Source organism: Euprymna scolopes, chromosome 21, assembly GCF_053919585.1.
Source record: "Euprymna scolopes isolate OS-2025 chromosome 21, ASM5391958v1, whole genome shotgun sequence".
Taxonomy (NCBI): domain Eukaryota; kingdom Metazoa; phylum Mollusca; class Cephalopoda; order Sepiida; family Sepiolidae; genus Euprymna; species Euprymna scolopes.
The window spans coordinates 103,805,051-103,824,740 of record NC_136502.1 but is presented as its reverse complement, the minus strand read 5'-3'; the positions used below and the strand labels follow the sequence as shown (position 1 = coordinate 103,824,740).

The 19,690-nt window shown below is 37.0% G+C and overlaps 1 protein-coding gene across 1 annotated transcript in view; it reads left to right on the top strand.

Annotated features, from left to right (window-relative positions):
- The window catches only part of LOC145242648 (protocadherin beta-16-like), a 418,274-nt gene that overhangs the window by 104,467 nt on the left and 294,117 nt on the right, over window positions 1-19,690 (top strand). The window lies entirely within an intron of this gene.

The window sequence follows — 19,690 nt, the reverse complement described above, 5'->3', positions numbered from 1 at the left end:
AGTAAAAAAAAATTAAATAAATTAAAGTGAAACAATATATCTATGTACATTTATTATCTTAGGGTTTGTAGTCACAATTTTGATGTCCAAACCTTAAGCTAACCAAACCTCAAAACTACCAAACCTCAAAACTACCAAACCTCAAAACTACCAAACCTCAAAACTACCACAATAAATGTGTATCTAATGCAAATGATGTGTAATTCGGTTCATCAGTATTTGTGTTGACCAAACAATATTTGTCTTTTTTGTTTCTGTGTACAATTAGCTACTATGTCGCTTGATAATTCTCAGTTTTTTTGGGGTTTTTTTTTAGACATTTTAGATTTTAGAGGTGGGATCAATTGTAACAGTGCATATGAGCACGTGGGAAAATATCAGGAGCAGCAAAGGATGGCTGGCTCGTCAAGAGATTAGCAGCAGCACTAGTCAAAAAACGCATATGCAAATTTGGAAGTGTGTGCAAGGATGAAAAGAGGAAAATGAGAGAAAAAATGCGTCACGTGTTCGGAGAGAAGAAAGTGCGCATCGAAGAAAATGATCATGTAAAGTCGGGGAGGAGAATCGGCCGGCTGTGGCTGGCATGTGGTCGGAGAAAGGAGAAACGTGTAAGGCAAGATAGACATGTGGCAGCAAAAGACTTTAAGTAGTGTCGAGACGAGAGAGTAACTAAGTGCTTTTGTAAAAAAAAAAAAAAATACTGACCTGGATTTTTATTTATTTCTTGTCTTTATTTGAAACTGCAACGTTTTTTGTTTGTCTTTTGTTTTTACAAGAAATCACCACTTATCAAGGCCCGGAGGCCTCTCGAGGATAAGAGTTAATTAGTGTACAGTAGTCAAAAAGGCAATACCATAGTAATAATTAGAAGTGTAAAATTTAGGAAATTGGTTACTTAAGGGGAACGGCTCATCAAGAACTTGTTTATGTTGGACTTGAAGACACTTGCATACACTTGCCTGATAAATTCTTTCCATTGGTCGAAAGTGATAACAATCGGGCGATTCTATTTATAAACGATGCTGCTAGGAACTGACGAATCGAATTAAATCACGTTCTGCTACCAACCAGTCAAAAACCAGAATTTATCCATAAATATTAAACCCTTTCTGCAGCAATTTCGCATATGTTTTTCCCGTCTCGACACGGTAAGAATCTTTTGCTCTGTGGAACTGTCTACTGCAAACCAGTCACCTCTCAGGACTTGTGTGAAACAACGAACCATCGGAAACTGTTCTGTCTACTGCAAACCAGTCACCTCTCAGGACTTGTGTAGAACAACGAACCATCGGAACTGTTCTGAAACTAAACATAGCTTACACTTCTAGAGGTTATAGGCCCAGCGTGCATCTTTATTTCGATGGATCTGAATCAAAATTCGAATTAGGACAAGTTAAATTTCTAGGATATCTACGAATCCAAAAGCTACACAAAGTACTTCAAACACAACCTGAAAACAGAAACGACCCCGACTTCATTGAAAAGAACGCAACTGGCTTTGCGGAATTAATACAAGGTTTAGATGACTGAAGTCTATCACTAGTAATGAGAGAAGCCCTGGACGATGGCTGCAAAGCATTAAACATATTGAGAGAGCATTATTTATCGAAAGGAAAACCCAAAATTATTTCTTTATACACTGAACTGACCTCTCTAAAACGAATGGAAGCCGAAACTATTACTGATTATATTATAAGAGCCGAAACGACTGCAAATTCTTTAAAAATGTCTGGTGAAGTTATAAGTGGCAGTCTGTTAATTTCCATGGTTCTTAAGGGATTACCGCGTGATTTCAAGCCATTTACCACGGTGATAACCCAGAAAGAAAAACCCATGACTTTTAGCCAATTCAAGGTAGCACTCAGAAGTTATGAGGAAACTGAAAAAAATGATTGCAAAAAAAAAACAAAAAAAACGAATCTACAAATATCATGAAATTTAAAAATACACACATAAAAACACCAAAATTAATTATACCCATGCCAGGAATAAAAACCGCAACTTTGCCAAAAACAATTCTTCTCCTAAGAAAAGTACAAAAATTATTTGCTATAATTGTGGACGACTTAATCACAAGAGTTTCCAATGTAGATACAGGACTCAAAATGAAGACTTCATTAAAAATGTGGAGAGCTCTGTTAGCGAAGATACATTTTTATTTTCGTGTACGTTTAATGCTTCAACAAACAATAATAATTTTCTTGCCGATTGTGGTGCCACGGCAGATGTGATTACAAAGGGATCTGCTTTTATCAATTTTGACCCCAACTTTAAGCCAAAAAATCATTTTGTAGAACTAGCTGATGGGAATCGAATAAATGATATCGTTTTGAAAAGAAGCGATGCTAAAATCTCGCTAAAGAACAATAAAAGTGAACTATGTTTCTGTATTCTAAAAAACGCTCTTCTAATCCCAAAATTTAAACAAAATATATTTTCTGTACAAGCTGCCACTAAACAAGGTGCAAATATAAACTTTAGCCCCAATAAATCAAAACTGGTGTGCCAGAATGGAACTGTATTCGACATTAAAGAAAATGGAAGACTATATTATTTAAATAGCGTAGTCCTATCGAAAACCGCCTGCCACGATCTACAGACATGGCATAAAATTCTTGGACATTGCAATATTCCTGATATCCAAAAGTTGCCGACTGTAGTTGATGGAATGAAAATACAAACATCAAAAAACTTCAACTACGACGTCTGTACGCAAGGGAGAATGACAAACTATCAAAGCAAGATACCAGACAAGAAGGCCAAAAAAAATCCTATCAATGGTGCATTGTTACTTGAACGGTCCCGTGGAACCGATGGCCAGAGAACATTATAGATATGTGTTGAATTTCGTAGATGACCATTCAGGTTTAATAATGGTTTACTTTTTAAAGAACAAATCTGATACCCTGCTAGCTACTAAAAAATATTTGGCTCTCTACGGTGAAGTAAAGTGTATTTGCTCTGACAACGGTACGGAATTCACTAATAAAGACTTTGAACTTTTACTAATTAATCATCATATTAAGCATGAAAAATCAGCTCTTAGATCGCCACATCAAAACGGGACTGCTGAAAGAGCGTGGCGGACATTTTTTGAAATGGCAAGATGCCTACTCATTGAATCAAAACTCCCACAAAACCTCTGGACGTATGCACTCATAGCGGCAGTCTATATACGCAACAGGTGTTTTAACAAAACAATATCTAAAGCTCCAAACGAATCTTTAAAAAAAAAAAAAAATGTAAGCAGAATGCATATATTTGGTTTAACTTGCTTCGCATATATAGATAAAAAGAGTAAATTGAATATTAAAGCCGACAGAAGTATATTTCTTGGATTCGATAAAAACAGTCCAGCCAATTTAATATTTTTTGCCAGAGAAAAATAAAATAAAAAGAATCCGATGTGTAAAATTCACAGACACGTTTAATTTTAAAGACGAACCCCCGTCACATGAAGAGGATGAAATTATATTTCCTCAAATTATTAAAACAAACGAAGACAATAAAAATGACGGAAACAAGAGTATCCATGATGATGATAAAGTCGAAAGATATCCCAAATGAAATAGAAGGCGACCTGATTTTTTTGCGGTCGACAATATAAAAGATTATCAAATCGACTACTGCTATTCAATGGAAAATGCGCCAAAAAGCTTTAACGAAACAATTAATTCAGAACATTGTGATGAATGGAAAATTGCCATGAAAAAAGAAATAGATGCTTTAACCGAAAATGATACCTATACGGTAGTGCTTCTCCCAAAAGATAAAGATGTTATTTCTACAAGATGGGTCTTTACAAAAAAGACTACAGCATCAGGCGTAGAACAGTACAAAGCTAGATTTGTTGCTAAAGGGTACTCTCAGATTCACGGTATAGAATATTTTTCTACCTTTTCACCGACCACAAACCTAACAACAATCAGAATTAAAAACTGCTTATTTGAATGCCCAAATAGACTGTGAAATTTATATTACCTCTCCAGAGAGATTTATAATGAAAATAAAAATAGCGTGTGGCGACTTAACAAGTCATTATATGGTCTAAAGCAAAGTGCTCAGTGTTGGAATACAGTATTTCATGATTATATTATTAAACAACAATTTAGACAAAGCGCTGTAGACCCCTGTTTATATACCCAACATAAAGACGATAAACTACTGATTTGGATTTTGTGGGTCGATGATATTTTAATCGCATCAAATTGTGACATAATGCTGACCGATGTTAAGAGCAAATTAAGTAAAAGATTCAAAATGACCGATCTTGGATTTGGGGGATAGAATTTACTCAAAGCAAAGGACTTATTACGATGAATACAAAAATTTTACAAAGAAAGAAAATCATGGCTGTCTGTTTACGATTTCAAATTTGCTATTTTATTTTATAATTAAAAAAAGTTATGTTGAGAGAAAACTAAGATTTTTTTATTATAGTTTCTTGTTAATTTTTTTTGAATGTGCAAGGGAATTGACGTTTGTTCCTTTATAATTTATATAAAATATTATTCAGAAAAAAAAAAAACTGTTGCGTGATGAATTTTCATTAAAAAAAAAATCTAAATTTTTTTTAAATCAATTCTTTTTTGCCTTTAAAAAGTTAAAAAAAGAATTTGCTAAAAAAAAAAAATTGGGTCAATATGCACTGGTTGTCCAACCTCCAAAGGGTGTTTATTCCAAAAGCTGTTCTTAACATGTGAATGTTGGTGGTGATGGGGGGTATTCCGAAAGCTGCCTTTAACATGGGGAGTTTGGAGGTGTTTATTCCAAAAGGCAGTTTCATATTTTCAACCTCCCCGTAATCAACTTTCAGTCTTTGAGTGGACCCCCAATGCACTTTCACCAAAAATTGTTTTAAAATCGTCGTTACTGGTTTTTATTTTTATTTTTTATTCATTTTATTTTTTTACAAATTTTCAACCACCGTAGAATTTCCACGGGTTCTGCTAGTTCATCATTATTATAGCAGGGAAAGTTTATTTTTGATGCTTTTCAACAGTAGAACAGCAGTTCAAATAATATAAATTAGTATTAATTTAATTAATTAAAAATCTAATAAATTAATTTAAATTATTATTATTATTATTATTATTATTAATATTAATAAATTAGTATAAATTTAAATGTTTATAGAAAAATGTGCCTCTCAAAAGAGAATAAATGTGTGATAAAGACTGGCATCTTCCATAGACTTACCTGTCATCCCTTCTACTCAAAACTGCATTTGCTGACACCTGATACAATACATCAGTAATCAATTTCGACAAATTCCTCACAAAACTACAGAAATCATTACCGCATGCAACTGCAGTCTGAGACTCATTTTCAAGGTGTAAATAATCTGATCTCCATAACACACTTATGAGGTTATTCGTATTCTTTGGATTCTTCGGACTACTGTTCTCATTTTGAGCGACATTTTTATAACGTTTCAGTCGATGTAACCTCCGGCCTTCTTCAGGTGTATCTTGTCGAACTTGAGGATGTTTCTATCGCACTCGGGAATTTGGGCAGAATTTTGAATATTTTTTTTTTTTTTTTTTTTTTTTTTTTTACACGATGATCACCACTTATCAAGGCCCGGAAGCCACTCAGTAGCCTTTATTTACTTCATGGGGTTTCAGGGGTTTTATCAGTCGTGACTGGATACAGGTTTTCAGTAATTTGCAATTGTATTTTTCGGTCACCGACACTGAAGACTGAACCTTTAACCTTCAGGAGAACACCACTTTGATAATTGATTTTTCCAAGTACTTTAACCACTGCGCCACGGGCATATGAAGTTGGAGAGTTGGGGAAGCTAAAGTGTTTTTGAACGTCACACGATATTAACCAATAAAATTCTCACCATTTTTTTAAATCATCGGCAAACTTTGAAACACACCTGAAGATGGCACTGTGAAGTCGAAACCGTTTGTGTATATTTAAAAGTAATAATAATAATTTGGCCCAATTTTTATTTAATGTAGAAATAAAACGTGACAATGTTGCTTATTTCCAAACAAGAAAAATTAGACAAAAGGTGAAAAACATCAAAGAAAATTGAGAATGCTTAAGTCAACATATGTTTATTGCATATACCGGTTCTGAGATTTATAGAATACCCGTCTCAGGACGAGTATAAGCAGGAAATGTATCATTTGTTTTAAATTTCAATGTTTTCGTTTTGGTCTTCTGTTGGTGGGGTTTATAGTACGGTTTCGTTGTAAGTTTACAAAAAAAAATAAATAAATAAATAAATAAAATATGACCACAATGTTCCATTAGAAAATACAATTTTTTTTTCAGATTTACATTAAATTTGATCTAAAGTCATTAAACTTCAACTAACAAGATTCCCAGAATTTAATTTTTTCATAAGACGCCTTACAATTTTAAGCCTTACGTTTAAGACATTTTATAAAATAATAATCATATAATGGGTTTTAATCAATATTAGAATAAAGATTCTAGACATAGGGTTTAGCAGCATTATATCTTAATTTTAATCTTTATCTTCCTCTATGATATAAATCTCAATCGTAGGTTTGTGTGAATGAATGTATGTATGTTTGTATGTCTGCCAAAAACTTTTGAGAGACGCGACGGATCCTGACGAGATCGACATCATTTTGAAGCTCGTCATCTCGGACAACAAACATCGAAAAATTGGCCAAAAACATTAATTCGCTCACTCTCAACTGGCCAGGGTTTTTTTTTACAAGGGGGGGGGGGTTGTGTCACAATTTTCGCAAGTCATCGTATCGGTTGGATTGACTACGTTTAATTTCAACGTTCGGAACTTCCAGTCGGAAGACGTCACGTTTTTTTTTTTAACCTTTTTTTCTCCTTCGCGGTACGGGTTCGAGCCTACCTGCCTACTTTCTTTTTTAAACACCTCTGCCTACTGTTGTTTTGATCCCCCCCCCGGCTACTAGCACTTTTTTTTTCACCCATGGGGTTCCTTACCACATCACCTACCCCCCCCCCCCCCGCTACTGTTGTTTTGACCCCCTCCCCCCCTCCGGCTACTACCACTTTTTTTTTTCGCCCCTGGTGTTCCTTACCACATCACCTACCCCCACCCCCGCTACTGTTGTTTTGACCCCCTTCCCCCCCCCGGCTACTACCATATATTTTTTTTCACCCATCGTGTTCCTTACCACATCACCTACCCCCACCCCCGCTACTGTTGTTTTGACCCCCTCCCCTCAGCTACTACCACTTTTTTTTTCACCCCTGGGGTTCCTTACCACATCACCTACACCCCCTCTCCCCTACTGTTGTTTTGCCCCCCCCCCCAGTGTTCCTTACTACACCACCTAAACACCCAGACAACGCAGAGCACCCTAGCTAGCATATAATATAAATATAGTATGAAATTGCTTTGCTCAGGGAATTCATTTTACCTGTCCTGTGACAGGTATTTTTCTAGTAATTAATTTTTAAAAAAAAACTTAATTTACCAAAATTGCCAATTGACTCATTTTTAATTTAATTCCTCTTTTAAGAACTATAATTCTATATCTATGTTTGCAAAAATAAAAAAAAAACAACATTCAACTGTGGTTGGGACTATAGCGTTAATGAAGACAATATTCATTTTGGTGCAATTGATGCTGAAACAGTACGTACTCTATAGAATGAATTGAACCAAAGTTGCTGCATGAAATTCATGGGTTCATACCTTCGCCAAATGTATTTATACATAATTGGAGGTTTATTCTTTAGCTGTGACCGCATTTGAACTTTGTTCATCGCAGACAAATTCCTCCGTTTCTAATCACACCTCACCGACATTAACGTTAATCTAACGCGCTTATCGCTCAATTTTGTTATTTTTATTTCCTTTAGTTTGTCTAAAAAGATAATGTTATCTCACTCACGCTACAAAAAGGGCTTGGATGAGAAAACAGGCCGATTCCAAAATGATAACGTGAAGCCTGCCATCAGGTTTCCTATTTACAATGCCTCCCCGCGGAACAGAGTTAAGCAACAGAGTCGTTTTTTTAACATGGAGAAAAGGAACAAAAATAAAAATTGTCTCAGTCGGGAAGGATTTCTCCTCCACTGACAAGAGACCAAGAAATTGAAGTGCAGCATCTGAAGAACAGATACTACACTTTGAGATATTAAATCTTTTATTCATGTTAAAAAAATACAGAAAAAAATCAACGATGAACAAAAAACTTAGGCACATGGCCAACTCAAAAGGGGGGATTTTGGGGGTCGTTGGTCATCCTTGTCACTCCAGAACTAAACAAAGTCAAAAGTTCCTCCCAGCTAGTATCTTCTTTCACCATAATACCGCATTCACCCTTTCATATTGGGGGACGTCCTAGTAACTCCCAATTTTTAAAACATTTTTTATTGACGTGTAAAAACAAAAAAGATAACAATAAAATGGTAACAATAATTCATTTGTGTCGAGGGAGGGGGAAGAAAAAACAAAAGGTGATTAGTAGGACCCTCCCAACCCCGTCTAGTTGATAGACTGCCCGTTCCACTAGGTTTGTAAAAGGAACCTCGCTTCTGCGGGTCAGTCTCTAGGTGGGGATGCCCTCTAGATGGGGGTGAATGGAGAAAAGAAAATTTTGTGGGTAAGGGATGGAGGTTAGTTTGTATTTCTTTTTCTCCAAGATGGGTAAAATTTAGAGGAAGGGGTGAAAACAAAAGTTGCAGGTAAGAGGGGATGGGGATCTTGGAGGCTTCCTAATCGGGGAGGGATGGAACACACACTCAGCTAGCTGAGAGACTACTTGTTTATTTAACTTTACAGAACTGCGCGTTCCACACCTAGGCGGGGAACACTTATTCAAATTTGGCTCCTCTTCGTACACACAGACTTGCCACATGTATCCATCTTCTGTCAAATGCCGCGCGATGCAGCCTTCTTCTATCACATCTGATCTTCATCCGTAGTTGGTGTTTAAAGAACGCGATCAGATCTTGATCAGAAAAAGACAACACCCCCCGGCAACCTTGCAGACGCGACGTCCAAATCACCATTCTCGCCACGGCCAGAATCGTAACGTAGACCATTTGTCTTTCCCGGTCCCACGGCGGCCTCACGTTGTCCACAACATTGGATACAGTAATTGGGCGAGGATGCTCAGGATCGATGCGAGCCGTCACCCCACTGACATACGACCAGTACTGGCGGAGTTCGCGGCAATCGAAGAAAGCGTGATCCGTAGTTTCCACAGCCGTTGTCCCACAACGGGGACAATCAGGCGACTCCAGAAACCCAGAACTGCATTGTATGTTGTTGAGTGGAAGTGCATTTCGGGCCAATCGCCAGGTCAGAGAGAACTCCGAATTGTTCAGATGACTCGAACCTGGCGCCCAGCTCCACGCGGAGCGGATCTCACTCTGCTGCCACCCCAAACGCGCGCATAGCGGGTCGTCAGCGGCCCCCTTCACTAGATCCCTGTAGAGTTCCCTACGGGTAGCAGTCACAAGGTCACTGGACCTTGGTAGTCGTTTTAGCGCGGCTCGGCACTCTTTCATGTAGGCAGATTCTCCCCGCGGCCTGCGACGGCTCTCGATGGAAGGGTCGAGAACGAGGTCGGGGAAGGCGGCAGTAACCACGGGGTGCCACGGTTGGTCCTCCTGCATATAGTGGCTCAGGAAGGCCAGCCTCTCAGCATCTCGATGACACTTCTAGTCCGGCATTCCCAAGCCTCCCTCACACGGACGTTGAATACAGACCTGTCTGCTCACCCAGTGTCTTCCTCTGTCCCAAAGGAGCGAGGACAAGAGTTCGACAAGAGCTTTTAGGTGTTGTGCAGGCAGGGGAAGTACGGCCAGTCGGTAAAGGATGAGAGGAAAGACGTAAGTGGCGCACGCCTCAGCTCTACCCTTTAAGGAAAGTTTCCTAGGAAGCCACGAATTGACTGCAGCCTCCACCTTTGACCGTACCTCCAACCAATTCTTGTCAAGCTGGAGACCCGGTCCGAACCACACGCCGAGGATCCGAACCGGGCCATCTGTCCAGCTGAAGGGCGCAGGGAGGTTTGCGTTGCCACTCCATGCGCCCAACCGCAGTCCTACCGACTTGTTGCGGTTTATCTTGGCCCCTGTAATTCTTTCGTACTGTGTGAGTGCCTCCGACACGACCTCAATGTCTCTGAAGCCCGACACGAAGATCTTTGATCTTGTCCCGAGGGTTAGCATAAAGCAAATGACACGTGTTGTTATGTCGACATTTTATTTGAACTGCTGATTTTTAAATGGCCACCATTCATCACATTTTGATTTGCGATCAAGTGTTTTTGTTTTATTTATCTTAATGTGTCTTGTATGTGAACGTATCAGACAAAATAAAAACAATTATGAAAGGTATGCATGCCCGTCCGAAGACGTACAGAAATAATAAATACAGTATTATACATTGGAAATTTTTTTTTTTCAGGGTGGGAGATTGGTTACGGTTCAGTTTTAGTTGCATAACTTTGAATGGTTAACTTTACAAAATAAAATAAAATAATAATGTGCCCATGTAACCTACTGCAAAATGTACAATGATCCGTTCATTAGTTTAGTGATTACTTTATACAATACATTAGTGATGGGAGATTGCATTATTTTTCACCTAGATTCCGATACAATTACCGATTCTGTTCTAAATCTTTAATGCTGGTGTTGTGTAGCGGTACATATTCGAGACATGTATAATGGGGGACTCAGAACAGGGGATGATAATGACGATGATGACAATACTGAGGGAGAGACATTTATATTCTTGGTACATCATGACGACTGTGATGATAGTTCTTGGGATCTCATTATTATTATTACAGAGCTGAGACATTCATACAAGAGTTCTTGTTAACACAGAGGAGGGGAGACACATTACCTGAGGGGAGGGGAGTTATACAAAGTTCATTAAAGATGATGACAAAACACATTTTTTCGGTTGTAAGGACGACACGAAGACAATCAGTTACAAAATATTAGATGATTTCTTTATTCATCAGCCGGCCGATTGATGACAGGAATTCAAACTTGTATAGCTACATGGTCTCTCTTCCATCCTTCGCCTCTAAAGGCATCAGCTCCCAGTCTCTGACTACCACTGTGACTGTGATTGTCTGATTATCTCCGATAATCTTCTCTAACTTTGAACTCTCCTCAATATATTGAGAAACTCCTTTGTTTATGATGTCAGAGGTCTGCTTTCAACCAACGTGACTTTATCACGTTTCAATTCACCCGTACCCTTGCACACATATTTACATAAACATAAGAAATTTGTAAATTAAATTGTATCATTGACCTATTGTCCATTCTTTTAACGGACATATTTAGTATCCAGTTATTTCTAAAAGAATGGACAATCGCTTTATCTCTGACATAAAATATATTTAGTAATTTCTAAAATAATTAACAATCGACTGCATTCCGGGTCAAGATCAAAGTGTAGTATCTGTTCTTCAGATGCTGCACTTCAATTTCTTGTTCTCTGTCAGTGGAAGAGAAATCTTTCGCGACTGAGACAATTTTTATTCTTTGTTCCTTTTCTCCACATTAAAAAACGACTCTGGTGTCTAACCCTGTCTCGTGGGGAGGCATTGTAAATAAGAACAATCGACTGCATCCCCAGGATTTAACTTATCCATTATCTTTTGACACTTGCTTGCAGGGTTCGATTCTAGTCTTTTCCTAATATCATTTTCACATATCTAGTCTACCTTCTTACTTACATGAGAAGGGGACAGTCCGTCTCATGTAACACTGAGTTGTGAAATACGCTTAAATATATTTTAATTCATGCAGATTTCGTATTTATTATTATAAATCTAATTCTCTATTGAATATTATATTTGCACGTTTGGTATTCTGTACAACCACTTTGTCCAGCACCTCTCACCTTAAACTGAAACTTCTAAATAAAATAAAATAAAAATAAAAATAAAATAAAATCAAAATAAAATAAAAAAAATACGATCAAACCAGGTGTAAACTCAAACAAAACTAATTTGCCTCCTCCCCTGAGGCTTGCATTCACTAATATCCGTGGGCTTAGAACTAATTTAAATGATGTTCAATCATTTCTCCTATCAAACACCCCAGATATCTTGGCGAAAGTGAAACTAACCTACACTTCTCCATCCCCTCTAACCTCATTAATATGCCTAGTTATCTCCCACTTGCTGTAAGGACTCATACAAACATATGCATGGTCCTGGAGTTTATATTCGAAACACCCTCCCCTTGACTAGAGAATCAAAACTAGAATCTGATGACCAAGCCTTTATGTGCTTTAGATTTAACCTGCAAGATAGCGTTAGCTATTTATATTTTCTCTACCGCTCTCTCTTAACCCAGGACTGTACTTTAATTAACCAAATCTCTGAGAGCATAAGTACAGTGCTCTCCCTTGATACTAGTGCGTAAGTAGATGCATTTGAGGACTTTATTATCAACTACAGTAATTTCTCTACTTAAACAGATGTAGCTGGTAGCATAACACATAGCTTCTCTATATTTCACTCCCTATCACAGATGGTTACGTTTTCCAGACCAGCAAGATCAACAAGCCTCACTTCTAGATCTATTTCTGACCACAGTTCCCAATGATTGTATAATGAATGCTCATAGCCTACTCGGGAAGGCTAATCATGTGATAATAGTAGAAATCGCCCTAAATTCTCGACTCTAAGCTGAAGAGCCATTACTCAAAATAACAAGGTATTATAAGAAGGCTGACTGGAAAGCCATCAGGGATCTCATCAGATATGCCCCATGGGGAAATATCTTTTCTCTTCCTGCAGAACAGTGCGCAAATGAAACCACTGAATGTTTCAAAGCGCCAATTGAAGCTCACGTTCCCATGCAGAAATTCTATAGCAAATACTCTTCCCAATGGTAAACCACCTCTGCCATTGCTCAAATGCAGCATGTATACCACAGATTTAACCGACATAAGTCCAGTACAGACAGGCAAAAGTTTATAGAAGCTAGAAGTAATTGTAAGAAAGAAATAGCAACAGCTAAGAGAGAATATACCGAAACCACCAGAAAATGCATCTAAGCGCAGAAATTGAGAAGTCATGATTGCGGGAAAATCTACAACAATGTAGGAAATAATGGACAATTCCTCTACTTCCAACAATCATGAAGTCGTTTGCACGGCAACCAAGAAGGCTAAACTACTTGCCAGTCGGTTTGCTTTAAACTCTACATTGAACCCAACAAACCACTCCCTTCTTGATTTTCCTTTGTGGACTGACACCACATTAGATGATCTGAAAATCACCCGTTCTCAGGTGCATGATATCATAAAAAACCTAGACACCTAAAAAGCATGTGGATCCAATCTTATCCCGGCTATATTATTTTAAAAAATGCTCTGCTGGTGTTGCTCTAGTCCTCTCCAAACTTTACAACAAATGCCTTAATGAATCTTGCTTTCCTGGCTGCTGGAAAACTGCTTCTGTGGTACCAGTTTACAAGAATTCTGGCGAAAGAACTAATCCATTAAATTATCGCCTTATTAGCCTCTTCCCTCTTTTCAACAAAATATTTAATAATTAATAAAGCTCTAGTCAATCACCTTATAGTTGCTAAACTTCTGATCGACCAACAATATGAATTTAGGCAAGCCCGTTCTACAACAGATATCCTAACTAATCTCTGAACGTATATACCATACACTGGACAAAGCAGGGGATCGTAGGGCAGTAGCCCTAGATATATCTACGGCTTTTGACAGGATATGGCACGATGGTCTTTTCAGGAAAATCAGATCATATGGTATCACTGGACGACTACTTCGCATAATTAGATCCTTCTTTAATAAGAGAAGAATCCAGGTTGTCAAAACAATATGATATAAATGCGGGTGTACCTCAATGATTGATCCTTGGACCTTTATTATATATATTCATATTCACAAATGACCTCCCTGATAAAATTGTCTCTGAGATGGATACATTTGCTGATACACCATGCCCTATAACGAACACAAGGGGAAAAGGAATGAACACATATCTAAGGCAGTGGCAGAAACACTAAAAGGAAGACCTCCAATCTGTAGAGGAATGGGGACAAAAGTGGATAATCACATTTAATACTGTCAAGACTAAGCTTGTCTGTTTCAATAATTGCAAGAAACCTTCTCAGCGACCAATAGCCATGGCTACAGATACATGACCTAAAAGTATTTCTTTCAACTCCTCGACTTAACACTCACAGGGAACATGAGTTGAAACAGATACATCAAGAGCATTGCCAAGGCTGCTGCGAAGAAAGTGAGCTGTCTCTAGTGTGCTACAAAGCTACTTACGCCTGAAAGTATTCTGTACCTCTATAAGGTCACCATTCGCCCATGTATGGAGTATTGTTGTAACATTTAGGCTGGTGCATCTGCTACTAGTCTCTCACTTCTGGACAGGGTTCAAAAGAGAGTTGCCAACCTGATAGGTCCTGAACTGTCATCTAAGCTTCAACCTCTGTCCTATCGATGAAATGTTGCATCACTCTGCCTGTTTTACAAGTACTTTAATGGTGAATGCTCTGATGAACTACAAGCACTTGTATCCTCTCGATGTAAATACTCCCGTCAAACCTAACAAGCAGCAAAGTCCCACCCCTACACAGTCGAGATCCCTAGATGTAAGAAAATCTTCTACTCTAATAGTTTCGTCCTCAGAACTGCTAGACTTTAGAATTCCCGTTCGGTTTCCTGCTTCCTTAACTGTACTGACATGCAGAAGTTCAAGTGTAATGTGAACAGACATCTTGCTGCTCAACTCCCTATATAGTATCCCTGCAACTTATATCTCTGATAGTAGCCCCTTACATCAAAGTAGTACTGTGCCTTGTTTGGGGTGAAAATGGAAACAAACAAACAAACAAACAAAAAAAATAATAATACATAGTACTGATTTCAAAAGTTAAAAAAATAACTTTAGTACCATCAGTAAGAATCGAAACCAAAACATTGAGTACCACATCTGCATCTCTTACGTTGAAATAACTTCAGTTGCAATGAAATAAAAATAAAAAAATTAAAAAAAAAAAACTAAATTCGTTTTTCCATCAGTTGCTTCCGGGTAGTGGTTCAACAAAATGCCTGTTAACTTCAATTCCTTCCTTCTCCTCCTCTTCTACTTTTCACACCGTTTTTATCCATCCCCCCTCCCCATCACATGACCTGTAAACCTGTGACTCGGGTTTGGTATAAAAGCTCAGTCAATCTTCATGGCGTCTCTCTTTTAGATCATACCTGAAGGTAAGTTTGTTATTGTTGTCGTTTTTACGTACAGGCACACAAGGCACAGGCATGTGGGCGCTTGCTTCTTTGGTGACTATCTTTGATGTAGCTATCGAGAGACAAGAAAGATTTAATATTAAACGACTTGAAGAGATGAATTGAATTTGGGCATGTGCAGAAAGAAGTAAAAATATATCGGCAAGTCGAAATTAAACTTGGAGACATTTCTGCAGGAGCTAGTCATCCATCCAAACAAAGATTGTACTCGTTATAAACCATTCTTGGTGTCTGATTACTATTTCCTGTTAATTTTAATGTTATGTCACCAGTAGTTCAAGAGTTTATTGGTTAAATATTTACAAACAGACACACATGCGATGATTGGACAGGGGTTAGGGTTTGGTTGATAGTGCGAAACCTATTTTATTGCAGACTATTTTTTGGATTCTGTCGAAGAGGGAGAAACTAGTGACGTGGCAATAATACTTCATTCATTGGCGAAAGGTAGCTTTATAGAGGAGCAGTTTTTTTAGCATGGTAGAGAGAGTCTATCTCTTTGCAGTGGCCTTGGCAATATCTTCAATGTATTTTCTCCAATTCACGCTGCCTTTGAATCTTAAGCTGAGAAGTTTAAATGAAGAGCTCTCGGGCATGGTATTATTAGTCATGGCAATCGGTGGTTGAGATGGTTTCTTGCAATTATTAAAGGAAAGAAGCTTAGTCTTAGTAGCATTAAATGTAACCGTCTATTTCCGTCACCATTCCACTATAGAATGACGATTATTTTCTGAGGTTTATATTTTGTGAATTTTTATTCTAACTGAGACTGTACATTAGTTCGATCTTCCATTGGTACCGCCAGTTTCATGGAACACTGAAAACTCAGCCCGTAGGATTAAACATACCGAATGTAACCTATTCCTCAGTTGATGTTTTAATACTATGAAACATAGTATCAGTAGTTGTGTATTTTATCTTGGCTCATCAGACGATTTCATCTCTATTAAATAGGTGTGAAAGGTCAATAAAATACGTCTCTTCCTTGCAACCTCCTCCCCATAGAAAAAGGCACTGCTAGTCTTTCTCTATCGTTATTTTCATGGCAAGTGCTTATCTTAGCTCTAATCTATGCCCCCCCTTCAAAACATTCACAACACTCATCTACCTACCACCACTGTTAACAAATTCCCCTACTCCATGTGACTAAATCTAAATGCAAATTCTATGAACAAATATTCTTTCCTAGAACTGTACGCCTGTGGAACTCTATACTATGGGACTGCTTTTTAGCTGACTTCAACAGTTGTTTTCAAGTCCAATGGAAACAAGTTCTTGTTAAGTCATTCTCTTAAATAATCAAATTCTACCCGTTTTTCATCACTAGCAGTCATTATAATGTTGTCTCACCGACCAGCTGACACGTATTAATCTTTATCCTCGAGTGGCCTTTGTGCCTTGGTAATTGGGGACTCATGCAAAAAAGTCTGTCTTAATCATTTTTATCATTATTATATTGAATTTTTTTTTCCTCATAAAAATATAAATTTTCTTTTCAAATGAATACCTAGATTCACATTATGGATAAAAAAAATTGTTGCATTCTTAACTACAAGTATAAAAGCTTTGTGGGGTGGGGCAGGGCTTGAAATCGAAATGGTATGTTATATAAATGACTTCAAATTGATAAAAGCCAATTAGCTTGGAAAATCCTTAAATATTACGTTTTTGTTTTGTTTTTTTTTGTATTTCTCAATAAACTCTGACAGAACATTATTTCCAACCTAATATATAGAACCTTATTGCTGCTAAAATTGATGCCTTTTTAATAGAAAAAAAAAATGGCATAAAATTTTCTCTATTCTTGGTACTAAAAGCTGTGGTACTGTGGGGGGGGAGGGGTCTGTTAATAGAACCAACTGTTCATTTATGCAAATTCCAACGAGGAGGGGGAGCGCGTAACTTTTTTTTATTATTATTTATTATTGCAAAAAAAAAAAAAAATAAATCAATAAATAAATAAATTAAAAAAAAAAGCATAGAGCAGGATTTTCTTTTGGATCTGCAACAAACATTTTTTTTTTATTAAAAGAAAAAAAAATGTTAATCTCAACGAATATTCAGGCACCGACGTATTTAATGACTAATTTCAATTACAACTACATGTATACATTCCATGTCTGCGATTTGACCTCTTATTTCCAAGATTCTTCATCAATTGAATCATGCTCATTCTTTAACTCTTCAGTTCTGCAGACAAAAGAGACAGGTGTTATCAAGCCTAAAAAGTGAATAATTCTAATGTTTGGTTTTGGATGATTAGGGTTTCATAAGTTTTCTTTATATCAAGTGTTTATTAACAATGTGTCGCACTTCTAAAAAACGAAGCAGGCAAAAAAAAAATACTTAAATTAATATAGGAATGTTACACATGTATTAAACCTTTTTAACTTTAAATTACACTTTAGACGTCTCTCAAGACCAAAGTTATCGCCCTTGATAAGAAATAAGTTTCTGATTCAGAGTTATCCTACTTAAGGAAAAAAGTTAAAGCAAGATTTTGGTTAAGATTTTTTATTGACATATTGTCAAGAAATGAGACCATACACACTATACACATTACCTTTTTACATGAATAATTGGGTATTATTTTGTGTATAGGAACCAGGTATTTCTATGTAGGTTATATTAATAGGCCACCCGGCGTTGCCCGGCCATAAAATACGCATTAATATTATATTTTAATTAATACAGAAACTGAGACATGTGCATGTGAGTATTTTGTTTTGTTTTTTTCTAAACAGTTTACTTCTTGTAAGTAAAAAAAAAAAAATACTCGAACTGAGATCGAAACCAAAACCTAAAGTCAGTAAGTACAATACCATTAGGCCAGCTTGAAAATCTTTAAAAAGTGGTTTCAAACCCACTTATTAATATAAGGAGTTTTTTATGTGAACCATTCACACATGCGCATACGTGAAACAGTCAACAAACAGATAAAAATCCGACGACCTTCATGTAAGCTACTTACGTCTGAAAGTATCCTGTACCTCTACAAGGCCACCATTGGGCCATGTATGGAGTATTGTTGTCACATTTGGGCTGGTGCATCTACTACCAGTCTCTTACTCCTAGACAAGGTTCAAAAGAGAGTTGCTAATCTGATAGGTCCTGAACTGTTATCTAAGCTTCAGCCTCTGTCTCATCAACGAAATGTTGCATCCCTCTGCCTGTTCTACAAGTATTTTAATAGTTGATGCTCTGACGAACTACAAGCACTTGTACCCTCTCGACATAAATACCCCCGACAAGCGGCTAAATCCCACCCCTACATAGAGATATGTAGGTGTGAGAAAGTCTTCTACTCCAATAGTTTCTTCCCCAGAACTGCTAGACTTTAGAATTTTCTTCTGGGATCCTGCTGTACTGACATGCAGAAGTTCAAATGTATTGTGAACAGACATCTTGCTGCCCACCTCCATCATAATATCCCTGGAACTTATGGCCCAGATAGTAGCTTCCTACTTCAAAGTGGCACTATGCCTTGATTGGGATGAAAATTGAATAAAAATTTCAGATTGCAAGACATTAAAAGCTAAAGGAAGACTGAGCTCAGTTTAACATAAAGGGTTCAACTCAAAAATATGATCTGAAATTGAATGAAGAAAAATATAAACTTTTGGAAAAAAAAAAAAAAGCATTTTTAAACCAGATCTCATCCTGAAGAAGTCTTTCAGTTAATAAAGACGAAATATCGTTAATGCAGACGAATTCGATTTCATTTTGTATCTGTGTTGTTATGTACTTTTCCTAATTATTTTCTTCTAATCATTATTGCACATATTTGCAAACATTACTTAAAAACAGACTGATTAGCAAATATAGTAGTGTTGGGACGATTGATTGGAATTGAAAAAAACCGAACTTTTGAGGCTACTGGAATCAGTATCGGAAAAATCTGTGCTTATTTTCCGATGCCAGAAACGATTCTTTTAATTGGCTTTTTTATTTGATTTTGTTTAAAGTAAAATCTTCCATTGCTGGTAATAATGATGAAATAATAAATATTTAATGATTTTAAAATACCACTAACACTAAAATCGATGATCCTCCATCCACAAATGTATTTTATGCTTGAAAAACTATCTACATGTTTAACATGTTTTTACGGTAACTGTGAAAAATAATGACTTTATAATTAAATATTTAGTAAAGAATTGGAATCAGTAATTTAGTACGGAATCAGAAATATTGGAATCGTCCCATCACTAATACGTTGGGGAAAAAAACTCAAGTTTATGTAATCTGAAGCAACTATCCAAGTTTATGTAATCTGAAGCAACTATCCAAGTTTATGTAATCTGAAGCAACTATCCAAGTTTATGTAATCTGAAGCAACTATCCAAGTCTCTGGGAAGCCAATAATACCAGTAATACAATTATCTCTAAATTAAGAAATAAAAAAATAACAGTAACAAAAAAATCACATCA